The sequence below is a fragment of the Mandrillus leucophaeus genome, unplaced genomic scaffold (genome assembly GCF_000951045.1).
Source record: "Mandrillus leucophaeus isolate KB7577 unplaced genomic scaffold, Mleu.le_1.0 Scaffold293, whole genome shotgun sequence".
Taxonomy (NCBI): domain Eukaryota; kingdom Metazoa; phylum Chordata; class Mammalia; order Primates; family Cercopithecidae; genus Mandrillus; species Mandrillus leucophaeus.
The window spans coordinates 914,675-929,250 of record NW_012103065.1 but is presented as its reverse complement, the minus strand read 5'-3'; positions in this window follow the sequence as shown (position 1 = coordinate 929,250).

Here is a 14,576-nt window from a genome sequence, read left to right as displayed (position 1 = left end):
GTATATGCAAAAAACATGCTTTTATTTTTGGAGAAAGATGCAACATGATCGAGTTTTCTAGTTTTTATGCATCGAATTTCATATCAAGATGTAATTAATTTCCTAAGAACAGGTAGAAATACATTTGTTTTATTAGGAACTCACTTTTAAACAGAGAGTAATGCTGTTTTCTCATTAAAATACAGCATAGATATCGAGATTCAGCCAAAAAAGTTTTGAAAAATTACTGTCTGTGAATTAATACTGAGTGTGATTACTTGAGCTGACAGGAACATAAAGAATGAGTGATGAGAACATCTGATCATTTAGCCGTACTTAATGAAACAGATGCCGGATGCTACAAAGCTCATCTACAGGAGAGCTTTCGTCTTGGCAGAGGAGTCACAGGAACTTAGTTTTTTTTCTCCCCTCTGCCTCATGACATTTAATTCAACATATAAATCCTGGAGTATCATAATTCCAGATAAAAGTAGGTCTCATCAAATAGTTCTGTAAGGCTTGCTTACCAAACGTGCCCGTTGAACACCAGATCCTGATTGGATTGGTTTGATCCAGTGTGATTGATTTTAAATAACAAATTCTATTAAGATATTTTATGAAAGCAATAAAATGATTTGATGACAATGATTGGAAAGATAATGTGAAATTAGAACTATCTGTTTCTGCTATAAATGCAAATTAAAGTGTAATTAAATACTCCAGACTAAGGGATTTACATTTGATATCCCAATCAAGAGGCCATTTAGGGATTAGAATTCTACCTCGGTTTGGGATTTCTAGAAAATAAAACCCACTCCTGGATTCTCAGTTACTGATTCCTCCTTTCAGATATGTAGATTATCTATTATAGGTGCCTAAAAAGTGAGTTAGGAATTAATTTGATTTGTTTTCTAGGATGAAAACAGTTTTTATTTCTATGTAACTAAGGTAATTTAATTATAAATTATCAAACAATACAGAAAATTACATCCATGCTCCCAATATTATGGTGACCAGCCTTGCAAACATTTCATTAGGCATATATCTTAATCTGTTTGTATTGCTATAAAGAAATACCTTTTATAAAGACAGGAAGTTTTTAAAACTCATTGTTCTCCAGGCTGTACAAGAAGCATGGCACTAGCATCTTCTTCAAGGTACTCAGGCTGCGTACACTTATGGTGGAACCCAAGCAAGGGGGAATGAGTGTGCAGATCATACAGCAAAAGAAAGGAGGCAAGAGACAGGAGGAGGTGTAAGGATTATTTCAGCAATAAATTCCTGGGGGAACTAACAGGGTGAGAACTCACTTATTACCACCAGGACAGTACCAAGACATTCATGAAGGATCTGTTCCTGTAACCAAAACACCTCTCACTAAGCCCCACCTCCAATACTGGGGATGAAATTTCAACATGAGATTTGGAAGGAACAAATATCCAAACTATATTAGCATATAGGTATATATAGATAAACAAATACTTTTACATGAATGAGAACATTATTTTTGTTTCAACTTTTGTGGGCAACAAAAGTCCCTATACATGTATCCTTATCTTCTATTGAGATTGGAGGGCCAAGGGGTCTGTACAATCTTAATTTTAATAGATGTTGCCGGTTTATATTCTCAAAAGTTTGTAACAATTTATCTTTGTATTCACAATCTTTGAGACTACATTTTCCTCGTATTTTTGGGTCTCATTATTTTAAAAGATGAGAAATAATAGCTCAGTAGTTTTATTTTTCACTCTGTATTTACCCAAATATTACTCAGGTTGTGTTTTAAAGACATGTTTATCGGATATTTGAATTTGCTTGTTTTTAAATGGCCTATTCATAACTTTCGTCATTTTATGATTTTTTTTGTTCAATTTGTAAACTTCATATCTATCTGTCTACCTATCTATTTTAGATATATGAGTCTTCTCTGAGTCATGTACTATACAAATATATTACCAATCTATCTTTTTAAATGTATATGTATATCTTCTGCAATTCAAAAATTGTGAAATTTTTATGGAATCAATGTTTTCTGCCTCAGTTAAAATATTCTCAAAAATTCTAAATTAGAGACATGATCTTTTACAACTTTAAAAATTGTGCAACTGTGGACGGGTGCAGTGGCTCACGCCTGTAATCCTGGCACTTTGGAAGGCTGAGGCGGACAGATTACCAGGTCAGCAGATGGAGACCATCCTGCCCAACATGGTGAAACCCTGTCTCTACCAAAATACAAAAAATTAGCTGGGCGTGGTGGCGGGTGCCTGTAGTGCCAGATGCTCAGGAGGCTGAGGCAGGGGAATCGCTTGAACCCGGGAGGCAGAGATTGCAGTGAGCCGAGATTGTGCTACTGGACTCCAGCCTGGCAACAGAGCAACGCTCTGTCTCAAAAATAAATAAATAAATAAATAACGTAAAAATAAAAGAAAAATGTGCCACTGTTAAACTATAGTTAAACTATGTGAGCCTTAATCTCTATATCTGTTAAGTGGAGATGGTATTAATATATAATATTACCTACTTTGGAGGGTTGTCATTGGATTAAATCAGATAAAATATATGACGAAATGCTTATCACTAAAGTTCAGCCACTATCATTATAACAACAAATTACTTAGTATATTACCCTGATGTAAGTTTGGTTCTCTTCAGTATTTTACCCAGTTTTGATAGTACTTTTGTATTTTGCATTTTTAGTAAATTTTTAAAGGCATATACAAAGAACTATGCTTATTAATGTGGGATATGACTTTCATGTGACAAAGCAGAGAAATAAAATGCAGGCCTCAAAAATGAAAACACAAGGAGTCACCAGTCTATTCAGTTTATGTTATGAATATAACAGGATGTTTTGCACAAATTTCAGATTAGTTAATAGCTTCTTGCCCTACAAAATACATCTCTGTCATAACCATAATGAAGAGATATAGGACTTCTTCTACCCTGCAAACATCACTACTGAATTTGCAACTCAAATAATATCATTATCCATTGTTTTTATTCTATACAAGAATGTTGTAATCTCAGGTTTTATTTTAGTATGTTATCTTAATTTTCAAATAATACACAATATTTGGTTTTCCCAGAGGTGAGAGGTTGAAGATTAAAAGGATACTGTGGGGAAAAGAAAGGAGATCAGACTGTTACTGTGTCTATATAGAAAGAAGTAGACATAAGAGACTCCATTTTGTTCTGTATTTGAGATGCTGTTAATCTGTGACCGTATTCCCAACCTTGACCTTGCAAGAGACATGTGCTGTGGTGACTCAAGGTTTAAAGGATTTGGGGCTGTGCAGGGTGTGCTTTGTTAAACAAGTGCCTGAAGGCAGTATGCTTGTGAAAAGTCATCACCATTCTCTTAATCTCAAGTACCCAAGGACATGTACACTGCCAAAGGTCGCAGGGACCTCTGCCTAGGAAAGCTAAGTATTGTCCAAGGTTTCTACCCATGTGATAGTCTGAAATACGGCCTCGTGGGAAGGGAAAGACCTGATCGTCCCCCAGCCTGATGCCTGTGAAGGGTCTGTGCTGAGGAGGACTAGTATAAGAGGAAAGAAGGCCTCTTGGCAGTTGAGATAGAGAAAAGCATCTGTCTCCTGCCTGTCCCTGGGCAATGGAACATCTTGGTGTAAAATCCGATTGTAAGTTCTCTTTACTGAGAAAGGAGAAAACCGCCTTAGGGCTGAAGGTGGGATGTGCTAGCAGCAATGCTGCTCTTTATGCACTAAAAAGGTTTATGGAGATGTTTGCATATGCATATCAAGGCACAGCACTTTTCCTTAAACTTATTCATGTCACAGAGATCTTTATTCATATGTCTTACTGCTGACCTTCTCCCTAAGATGATCCTATTATCCTGCCACTTCCCTTTTTCTAAGATGGTAAAGATAATTATCAATAAATACTGAGGAAACTCAGAGACCGGTGCCAGCGTGGGTCCTCTGCATGCTGAGTGCCGGTCCCCTGGGCCCAATTTTTCTTTCTCTATACTTTGTCTCTGTGTCTCATTTCTTTTCTCAAGTCTCTCATTCCACCTAATGAGAAACGCTCACAGATGTGGAGGGGCAGGCCACCGCTTCAGGATACCAGTAAAAAAAAAAAAAAGAAGAAGAAGAAGATACAGCATCTGTATGGTTATGAAGGCACTTGCCCTCATAATTTTTTTATCTATAGCAATTATGTCTGTGTACTGTCCTGCTATTTTCCAACATATTATTTTCTTAATTACCCTGGGATACCTTGAAAATAAAAGCCATTTTTTAAAAAGTAGATAAAATCACACAGTTACATTTTAAATATCTCAAAGCTAGTTTATTAAAGTGAACTTTTAGGATATTTACAAGACAAGATTGCTTATCTGAAAACTAGATAATTTTTGGGGGGGAAAATTGAAATAAATACAGTTTAGATCCAAGTTTATCATGTTCTATCCTTGTTATTTATTGCAGCTTTTCATATTTACAGGTAGATTAGTTGAATTACTCTATCCAGAATATACAGTCATGTACTGCATAATGACGTTTTGGTCAATAACAGACTGAATTTATGATGCTGGTCTCGTAAGACCATAATGGAGCTGAAAAATTACTATCGCCTAGTGACACTGTAGCTGTTGTAACATTGTACAGCAATTTCTAAAATATAAATTTAGACCAGCAGTGTTTACAGTCTACAGTATTGTACCATAAGGTCTTAAGTACTTCACATTCCCTCACTCCTCACTCACTGACTCACCCAGGGCAATTTCCACTCCTGTAAGCTCCATTCATGGTAAGTGCCCTGCATAGATGTACCGTTTTTAACCTTTTGTGTCATACTTTTACTGTACCTTTTCTATGTTTAGATACATAAATACTTATTGTTAGATTACAACTGCCCACAGCATTTAGTACAGTAGCATACTGAACAGGTTTGCAGCCTAGGCACAATAGGCTATACCATGTAGTCTAGGTGTATAGTAGTCTATACCATCTAGATTTGTGGAAGGAAACTCTATGATGTTTGTAGAACCACAAAATTGCCTAACAATGCATTTTTCCGAATGTATCCTTGTCATTGACGTGTAACTGTAATATTCAGCTTCCATACTTCTCACTGTTCTGTTTTCTAGAAGAAAATGCATATGTACCACAGCCAAAAAAGTTAAAGTATGACCTGCTATTAAAAAGCATATGGTATTAGGTTCTCTGAAGGGACAGAGCTAATAGGAGAGGTGAATATATGAAGGGGAGTTTACTAGGAGAACTAACTCACACAATCACAAAGTGAAGTCCCACAATAGGCAATGTGCAAGCTGAGGAGTCATGAAGCCAGTCTGAGTCCCAAAAACCACAAAAGCTGATAGTGCAGCCTTCAGTCTGTGGCCCAGGGCCTGACAGCCCCTGGCAAATCACTGGTGTAAGTTCAAGAGTCCAAAAGCTGAAGAATTTGAAGTCTGATGTTCAAGGGCAGGAAGCATTTAGCATGGGAGAAAGATGGAGGCCAGAAGACTCAGGCCGGTCTAGTCTTTCCACATTCTTCTGCCTGCTTTTATCCTAGCCACACTGGCAACTGATTAGATGGTCCCACCTGGATTGAGGGTGGGTCGGCCTCTTCCAGTCCACTGATTCAAATGTTCATCTTATTGGCAACACTCTCAGAGACACACCCAGGAACAACACTTTGCATTCTTCAATCTAATCAAGTTTATACTCAATATTAACCATCACATAATAAAAATAGTATCGCATCCTAGAAAAGCTATACGATGATCAAAATAATTTGGTGTGAGACTTGAAATCGAAACCATGGATTTCTTAAACATGAAATGAGGAAAAGAGTTTGTGTAATTCAGCAGGTTTCATCGCACTGGGTTCACTGATTCAAAGTTAACTACGTTTAATATATCATTGTTAACGTCTTCTCACAGTGAAAAGTAGCTCAGATTGGAATCACATGTCCCATAATTATGGCTCAGATCATTATTTGGTACCAAAATATTAATTTACCTGTTCTATTCACAACTAGTGCAGTAATCAGGTATCTATCTTCTTAATTTCCAATGCATTCAGAAACTTCAGATAGAGAAATAATTAAAATATTGAGATATTAGATTTGTTAGAATTATAGTTTTTAAAGTGATTTTAAAGCTATTTGAGTTAAAATGTCACAAAGATGCACTATTTTCTCTTTGTAATTAATCCTATTTAAAGAATTCGTTTCAATGAATTGGCTTCAGATTTAAATCCTGAGCTAAGTAATAGACTTCATCTCAGGTGGCCTGCTTGAACTGCCCTGGGCAATCATTTATGTGTAAAGAGTTCAAATGTATTTCTTCTGAAACAGCAGTTATAGTACATGGTGGTAATTATTTATTTAGCTGCCCACATCCTTTGGGGCAGTACACCTTCTAGAGCAGATACTATGTTTTTTTATTCTCTCTTTGTATTCTCCAGTGGTGACTATAATGTTAGGTGTATACTAGTTGCTCATTTTTCTCAAAGCATTTTTATTGTATGAATGGCTGAATGGATTTACTCACTTGCACTTACTCTTTGGTAATTGCCTGTTCTTGTCCTTTGATTGTTATGCGTTAAACATTTTGCTATAGGTTAAGTTTATCTTTTGCTAAGTGATGATTTTCTTTTGAATATTAAAATATTACCAAATTTTAAGGGTATAATATGCTCTTTTTTTTTTTTGAGACGGTGTCTGGCTCTGTCACCCAGGCTGGAGTGCAGTGGCGCGATCTTGGGGTTCATTGCAAGCTCCGCCTCCCAGGTTCACACCATTCTCCTGCCTCAGCCTCATGAGTAGACGAAATACATAAACATACATAAAGGATAATGGAAGTCACTAACTTCTAGTTGAAGAATCATAAAGATAGTTCCTAAATCAGGTTTTATGGAAATAAATATTTAAAAATTAATAAAATGAAATTACTTGTTTCAAGATGATAACATAGTAACATGTGTCTCTAGTCAAAGCTAATTAGATGTTTTGTTTGCCATAGTGATGAATTTTATTAGCATTTTTTTGCAGAGTAAAAAATAACACTTTTTAAAATTTTCAGATTTTTTTGTATGAAGTATTCAAATGTCATTCTTCATGGTGATTATATATCATAGGGATGTACTTTAAAATATTTTGTCAGCCTAAAGAGTTGTAGTAAATAAAAATCTTAAAGATGATTTTTCATAGTAAACTAAGAGTTTTAGGGTCTATGTAAAAATTAATATGGTACAAGATTGCTTACAGATATGATATATGGTATACAAATCTAAGTGCTTTAATGATAATGTTATTCTAAAAAAAGAAAGGCTTTTTAAAAGATGCAATCCTCATATTTTTCAAACAGGCACAGAGGAATTATGCTAAGTAATTGGTTTCTATGTCTGCCAGCACATGAGTAGAAGTCATTTTTTATTATGTGGGGGAAAGCATCATACTGTTGTGACTTTTAAAACTTTAAGAGTTTACAATTTGTTGAGTTTTTATCAGTAAAATCCTAGGATTTTAGGCCTTTAATCATCTGAGTGTGTAACTAGTAGAGTTTCCAAGGAGTTATCAATAATATTTTTCAGATGTGCTGTTTCTAATAAAACTCCAGTTGTTCCAATGATATTGCTGACAAGATTGGTCAATGTTGGTAACTGTAGAAGCTGGTGATGGGTACATCATTCCATTCTCTGAGTTTGAAAATCTCATTAACAGAAAGTTCAAAAATAATGAATCTGCATATGAATTTTTGCTTTTGTTTGTGTTTTGAATGTGTAAGATGATGGAAAAACATAGTGAAGAAGAATGCAGATAATGAACACACTCTGGAGCTCTAATTTAATGTTCTCCAATCCCCTGAATCACTTAGGGATATTGCATTATTTTAGGATGTGGTTTACGTGTTTATACCTTTTTTGAGACTTTTTTGAAACAGGTTTTGGAATTTTTAAAATGAGAATGAGTAACAGCTGGTTAAGATTTATTTCATTACCAGTCATATTTAGGTTAAAAAGTAGGAAGCTCATCTTCCCTTCATTAATCAGCAAGTAGAAAGTATTTCCCCAAAGGATAATTTATTTCATAGGAAATTTATCTACATTTCTAGGAATTGTCATAATTTTCAACACATTATCATGTATCTATAATGGAAGTGGTGGAACTATTTTTTCTCTTAAAACATATGGTAAATAAACATTTAGTTATGAAGAAAGCAAGAAAGCCATTATTGATGTTAGTAATCTTTCTGAATTTTCAAATATTTCTGGAAGAGAACTTCTGCTTACAATGTCTGATGGTGATATTTCTCAAAATTTGTGCTAAGGATAACTAGTACTGAAGGATATCTGAGAAAAAGTGTTTTTTTGTGATCAAAAAGTTTGAAAATAACAGTATAAAAGAGACTCTACAAGATATTTAAAATACATTTTAGAATATTAAGAGTGCCAAGAAGCTCTCCAATAGAGAATTTTCTAAAATTTTTTGAATTTATTTATCCACAGACCCTTTTATGTCCCAATAACAGATATTAACACCCAATAAAACTAGTTTCCATAGAATAAATTTTGGGAAACTGTGATACATAAGGAGAGGTTTATCCACTTTTTAATTGAGCTTTGTTATTGAAGACTTGTCAGCTTTTCCAAAGTCAGATATTAGGTACATAATAATTGTCACACTGTTTCGATCCAGCATGTTCCTCTATCAGGAATTTCTGAGGATTCATCCAAAAGTTGGGGCAAGTCTCAAAACTTTTTTTTTTTTTTGAGACGGAGTCTCGCTCTGTGGCCCAGGCTGGAGTGCAGTGGCCAGATCTCAGCTCACTGCAAACTCCGCCTCCCAGGTTCATGCCATTCTCTTGCCTCAGCCTCCCGAGTAGCTGGGACTAAAGCATCCACCACCATGCCCGGCTAATTTTTTGTGTTTTTAGTAGAGACAGGGTTTCACCGTGTTAGGTGACGGTCTTGATCTCCTGACCTCATGATCCGTCTTCCTCGGCCTCCCAAAGTGCTGTGATTACAGGCGTGAACCACCGCGCCCGGCCTCTCAAAACATTTTTTTTTTATAAGAATCTATTATATGTATTTTATCTGTGAGTTTATAATGTTTCTATTACATATAGTAAATATAAGCATGAAATAGTTTCTTTCCCCAAATTTTAGCATCAAAGACAAAGGATTTATCCTGGCTATTTCTTCATGGTTATTCTAAATAACTTTCTCTCTCAGTCACTGCCTTTGCATGTACTAAAACATTTAACTTTCTAGTCTATTAATAAAACTATGTCCTTCTGTTAATCTTTTGTTCTCCACCTTCCTTCATTTCTGCTTTTGTTTCTTTCTTCTTCCTCTTTTTTTTTTTTTTTTTTAACAATTCCGTTTTCTCTTCTGCAAGGAGTGATGATCAGAACTTCACATAGATTTTTCATGTGCAGATGCATATGTTTGTATGGGGGTGGCAAAATATTTTTTTAAAATTTTTTCCAAAGTCCAAACTATTTCCTAGCAGCAATGCTTTATTGAAAATTTTACATCATATTCTTAGTCAATGTCTGATTTATTTCCTGGGCGGTAACAGACAACTCATATTCTATTACATTGGAATTAAGGTTTAGACTTTTTTTCTGAATGAATCATGTGGTATTATTTACATTGAATTTCATTATCTTTTCAAATTGTTAAATCTATTCGTGATTTTTTTCTACAAGAGAAAGATCTTGTGATTCAGGGTCCTCTGTAGCACTCCTTCATAATACATGTGTAATCATTTAGCCTTATCCTATTTTAATAAATTCATATGTACAGTGTCCCTACATCTGCAAAACATGAATTAAAGGGGAGAAATGTGGAGGCTCAAGTCTTTATGACCAAGGGCTGGATGACAGGTCTTTGAAATGACCCCTTTAATCAGTAAAGGAAGATGCCAGATGTTTTATTATTCCAGCAGCCACTGCTAATGACAAGACAAGGTTTTGGTATTTGTCAGTTGAAGCTTTCTAACTGCTGGTCTGGTGAGTTAGAGCAAACCAGCACCTGTTCAGAGAATGTGCAGAGAATCATAGACCTAGAGAACGTGTTTAAGTTTGAGGTCTCGAGTGATTAGGTGCTGAGTTCACTCTCCTTACATTTTAGTAGCATGAGTTTCTTGGGAAAGAGTGATGAAAGTATGGAGATTTTCAGAAAGAATCAATTAAGGTAATCAGAAGGGATTTTATCAATGCTTCTGCAAATTACTTTTTTCACAATGCATCTCTACTCACTCAGAAAGACTTAAGTGGATGGACATTACTGTTACTTGTCTCCTAAATATGTCATTGCTGGATGTAAAAAAAATGCATTCACATTTTTTATTTTACTAAAAAATTTCAGGGAAATATTATGATTTAAAAGCTACATAAGATCAAAATAATGACTGCAGTGTCTCTGATTCTTCACACCCATTTCATTCAGTTTGATGTACTCTTCACAAGATGTGAGAGTGATTTTGCTCCCTTGGAGAAATATTTCTGACAGCAAATATGATATTACATTAGTTGGTTTTGGGTCCCAGATATCCCTTCCTCCGTACGTACATTAAGGACCAGGCAGTAAGAGAAAGGCAAGTTATAGAAGGAGTACAAGGGAATATTTGCAAGATTGAAAACATACCAATAATAAACGGAAACATTTGCTAAATTACAACTTCAAATCAAGAAAACTGAAGCAGAAGGCATAAGGCACTCTGGCATGGTTTTTTATATAAGGATGTTGCTCCCTTGTACAGAGAACATATACATCAGAAACCTTTGAGGCACTTACTAAAAATACAGTATCCTAGGATTCCTATAAAATGTATAGAGTCAGAAAGTGGAACCAAGAATTGTATGTTTTACCAAACGCTTTGTGTGGTTTTAATACACACAAAGGCATAAACCACTGATACAGGGTAATAAGAAAGGGCATTTTGAGGGTAAAAATTAAAAAGACATAATTGATTTTCAACCCTTATATTACAGTCTGTGTGAACTTTTTGCTGTCTCTCCGCATCTGAGGGTTTGACAAGTAATAATGTTTTATCGTGGTTTATATGAGATAAATGCTGGATGCATCTAATGTTTTAGACCAAGTATGGGGTGGATGAGAAGGCTATGCTTGAGTTGAATTGGATCCAATGAGAGTACAGTGGGCTTTCTTTGAGCCCTAAATTCTTAGATTTAAGAATAATACTTGATCATGAAAAATTATCAGCAATATCTTTAACAAAGCGGACCTTGGTCTGACACACTTTATTTTATACACGTGTCTGTTGATAAATATTTTCATTAGGCTAGCCTTTATTCAACAATTCCTATTCTACAAAACAGAACATTTCCAACGTTCTAAATAGTCATTTTCCACAAACTTTACAAAATGAAAAGGGAAAATAATTAGTAGTTTATATTTCAAATACATTCCAACTTTTTTTTAGGATTTACAATGTGTTACCTTCAAACCTGTACTTCCTATATTGTTTGTATTAGTTTTATTGTTAATGTTTGTTAATGGTATCATTGGTCATTTAGGAGTTTGTATTAGAAAACTCAGAGTTATTGTCAATTTCATTTCCTCTCTCTTCACTCCCTCAGAATCGAGTAGTTACCAAATTTACCTCATTCCACATATTTCATAACTCTTTGACCTTTCATCTCCTCTAAGTTGCACTGCCAGCACTTTGGTAGATAAAGGCCTCAATGCCCTTGGCTAGATTACTGGAATCTTTTAATTGGCATCTCAGTATTTATTCTGGACACTTTCTAGCACATTCTTTAAATTGATGTCCAAGATATCTTTTTAAGACAAAGAACTGCAGATGTTGCTTTTCTGATCAACAACAACAGAAAAACATTTACTGGTTCTTATTTTCATTCAAGATAATGTCCAAACTACTTAGTATGGCATAAGTCTTTTCACAACTACCCTTGGCATATAATTTCAGCATTTTACAACTCTATCCCAGAAAAAGTACACACATCCCTCCTGGATTCTTAATGTGTCTGTTTCTTTCTCTATCAAAAGGCCAGTCTACACTTATACTTCCCTGTTTTTCTTTCTCATAGCATCTTCTTTGTTTAGTTTTTAGTCTTTTTCACTATACCCTTCAGTCTCATCAAGCGGGTTCCACCTTCTATGAATACTATTTTCCAAAACTGGTCTACTATATTTGTAATCATTTTATGGCCAATGCCTGAATTTTTAATAAATTATACAAAATGGGCATTTCCTTGGTATTTCTAAATTTTCCAAAATGTTTTCTATGATATAATAGTCTCTTGATGCTCTTAAGAATATTTTCATACACCCCAACACATTTGGAAATCCTGCATACCATGTTTGCTTTTGGAAGATTCACATAATATACACAGAAGCTCATTGAACGTTTGGTAAAGTCATACTTTTAGAAAATTATTTAACCCTGAGATTAACCTGAAGTTTCTAAAATTACATGACTAATGTTTCATCTTAAAAATATATTAATAAGATAAGCACTGGAGCTAAAAGTGATATTCTAAAGAAAGAGTCAGCACACTGTGACACATGAGGCAAATGGCACATCTCCCTCCCTGATTTTGTAAATAAAGCTGTGTTAGAACACAACCATACCCATTTGTTTATATATCATCTAAGGCTGTTTCCTGCTACAAAGCAGCGTTAAGTAGTTGCAAAAGAGATCATATAGTTTGCAATGATTAAAACATTTACTTTTTTCTTCTTTACAGAAAAAAAAAAAAAAGCTATAAAAAATCCCTATATTAAAGGAGGGAGAGAACACTTACAATGAAGTAGCATAGGGGATCATGAAATGTAACAGAAATGAAAAACAAGGTTCAAAAAAGCTTTCATTTTAACAAAGAAGAGCACCAAATTTTTTTTGCCTATTCCTCAGCCACAAGGTTAACTAACTAGATTGCTGTTCCTTTTTTTTTTTTTTTTTTGCAAGGTTTAATATTCAAATGCCAATCTCTCTTTATTTAGATGAATTAATTGGGTGTAACCAAATCTATAAAACACACCTAAAAGAATCTAACTGTTCCCATCTCACAGATAAGAATATAACTTTTATCATCATTTTGTTACTGTTTTCATTTATTATTCATAACAATTCTATAAATCATGTATTTCAGAGTGGGACAGGTTATGTATTCCACAATATAGAGGGAAAAGTAAGTTTGAAAAACTAGCCTTTCCAAATAAAAATATCACTGTCTCGTGGGTTTAATTTCTTCTAGTCAGACTTATCTTTTATATTATCACATATTTGCCACGAAAATTTCAGTTTATTTTAACGAAATAATCCTTTATAGAGAAAATTGTGATTAGTGTTTTAACCTGATTTCTACCATGGTGATCAATTTAAAATTATCAAACTAATGACACAAATCAAAGCAATTCCTGTATAAGACCTGAGGATGAGCAATATGAAAAAATACCAAGAAATTTGTTTTAGGAAAAGCATCAGCAAATATTTTTGTTTTTTCCTTCTTCAGCCCTATTAATATCTTGATTTTAGCCTTAGTAGATACATTTTTAGATTTCTGATTTCCAGAACTATAAAATATTAAAATTGTTTAAACCGCTAGGTCGGTGATAACTTGTTGCAGCATCAACAGGAAATGAATACACTTTATTTTCTCTGGGGCCTGACATAAGTTGATTTGCATTGCCTAAGTCATCTCATCCTGTTCTGACTTTCCCCTCACTTCCATACTCCAGCTAAACCTGACTTCATTCAATTCCTCAAGCATATCAAGCTTGTTCTGAAACTGCCTTTGCAAAAACTGTAACTGGGAAAATTATGACAGTGAAAGAGATCTGACCTAAACAACCCCATCTTGCTTCTAACCTCCAAGCTGTCCTTGTTCATTCCTGGGTATAGGCTGAACTAACTTTGGGAGGAACTTAGTTGATAGCTTAACTTTGAAACTAAGACACTAACAGCCCTTTCCTAAAACAAACCCTCTTCCTGTCTGGACTTTGCAGGACTAACAAATTAGCCGCAAGATTAGTAATCATGGTTTAGGAGCCATGCAGCTGGAGGCTGCAAGATTTTGAACCTCCCCAAATTGCTCCTGGGGATAACGTCACTATTATAAAACTTAAGATTAACACTTGAGATATTTTGCAGACCCTGCACTTGATGAATCAGCTAGCACTGCTCAGATGAATAAACTGGCTTAGCTGGTCATGTGGTCCCCACCTAGGAACCGACTCAGCATAAGAAGACAGCTTCGACTCCTTAGGATTTCATCTCCCACCAGACCAATTGGCACTCCCTACTTTCAAACCCCCTACCCACCAAATTATCAGGGAGACTGATTTGAGTAATAATAAAACTCTAGTGTCCCGTACAGCCGACTCTGTGTGAATTAAACTATGTATTGCAATTCCCCTGTCTTAATAAATCGGCTCTGATGAGGCTGCAAAGAGAACCCACTGGGCGGTTACAGCTCTGGTTTTGATCCTTTGCGGTAGCTCTTTTCTCATCCAAATAGTTCACAACAATCTTCGGATCTTTATTCAAAGGTGAACCCTATCTGAGGAATTCTTGATCTACCTGTTTAAAATTGCATCTCCTCTTCCCCACCTCCCATTTCTTATCCTCTTTAC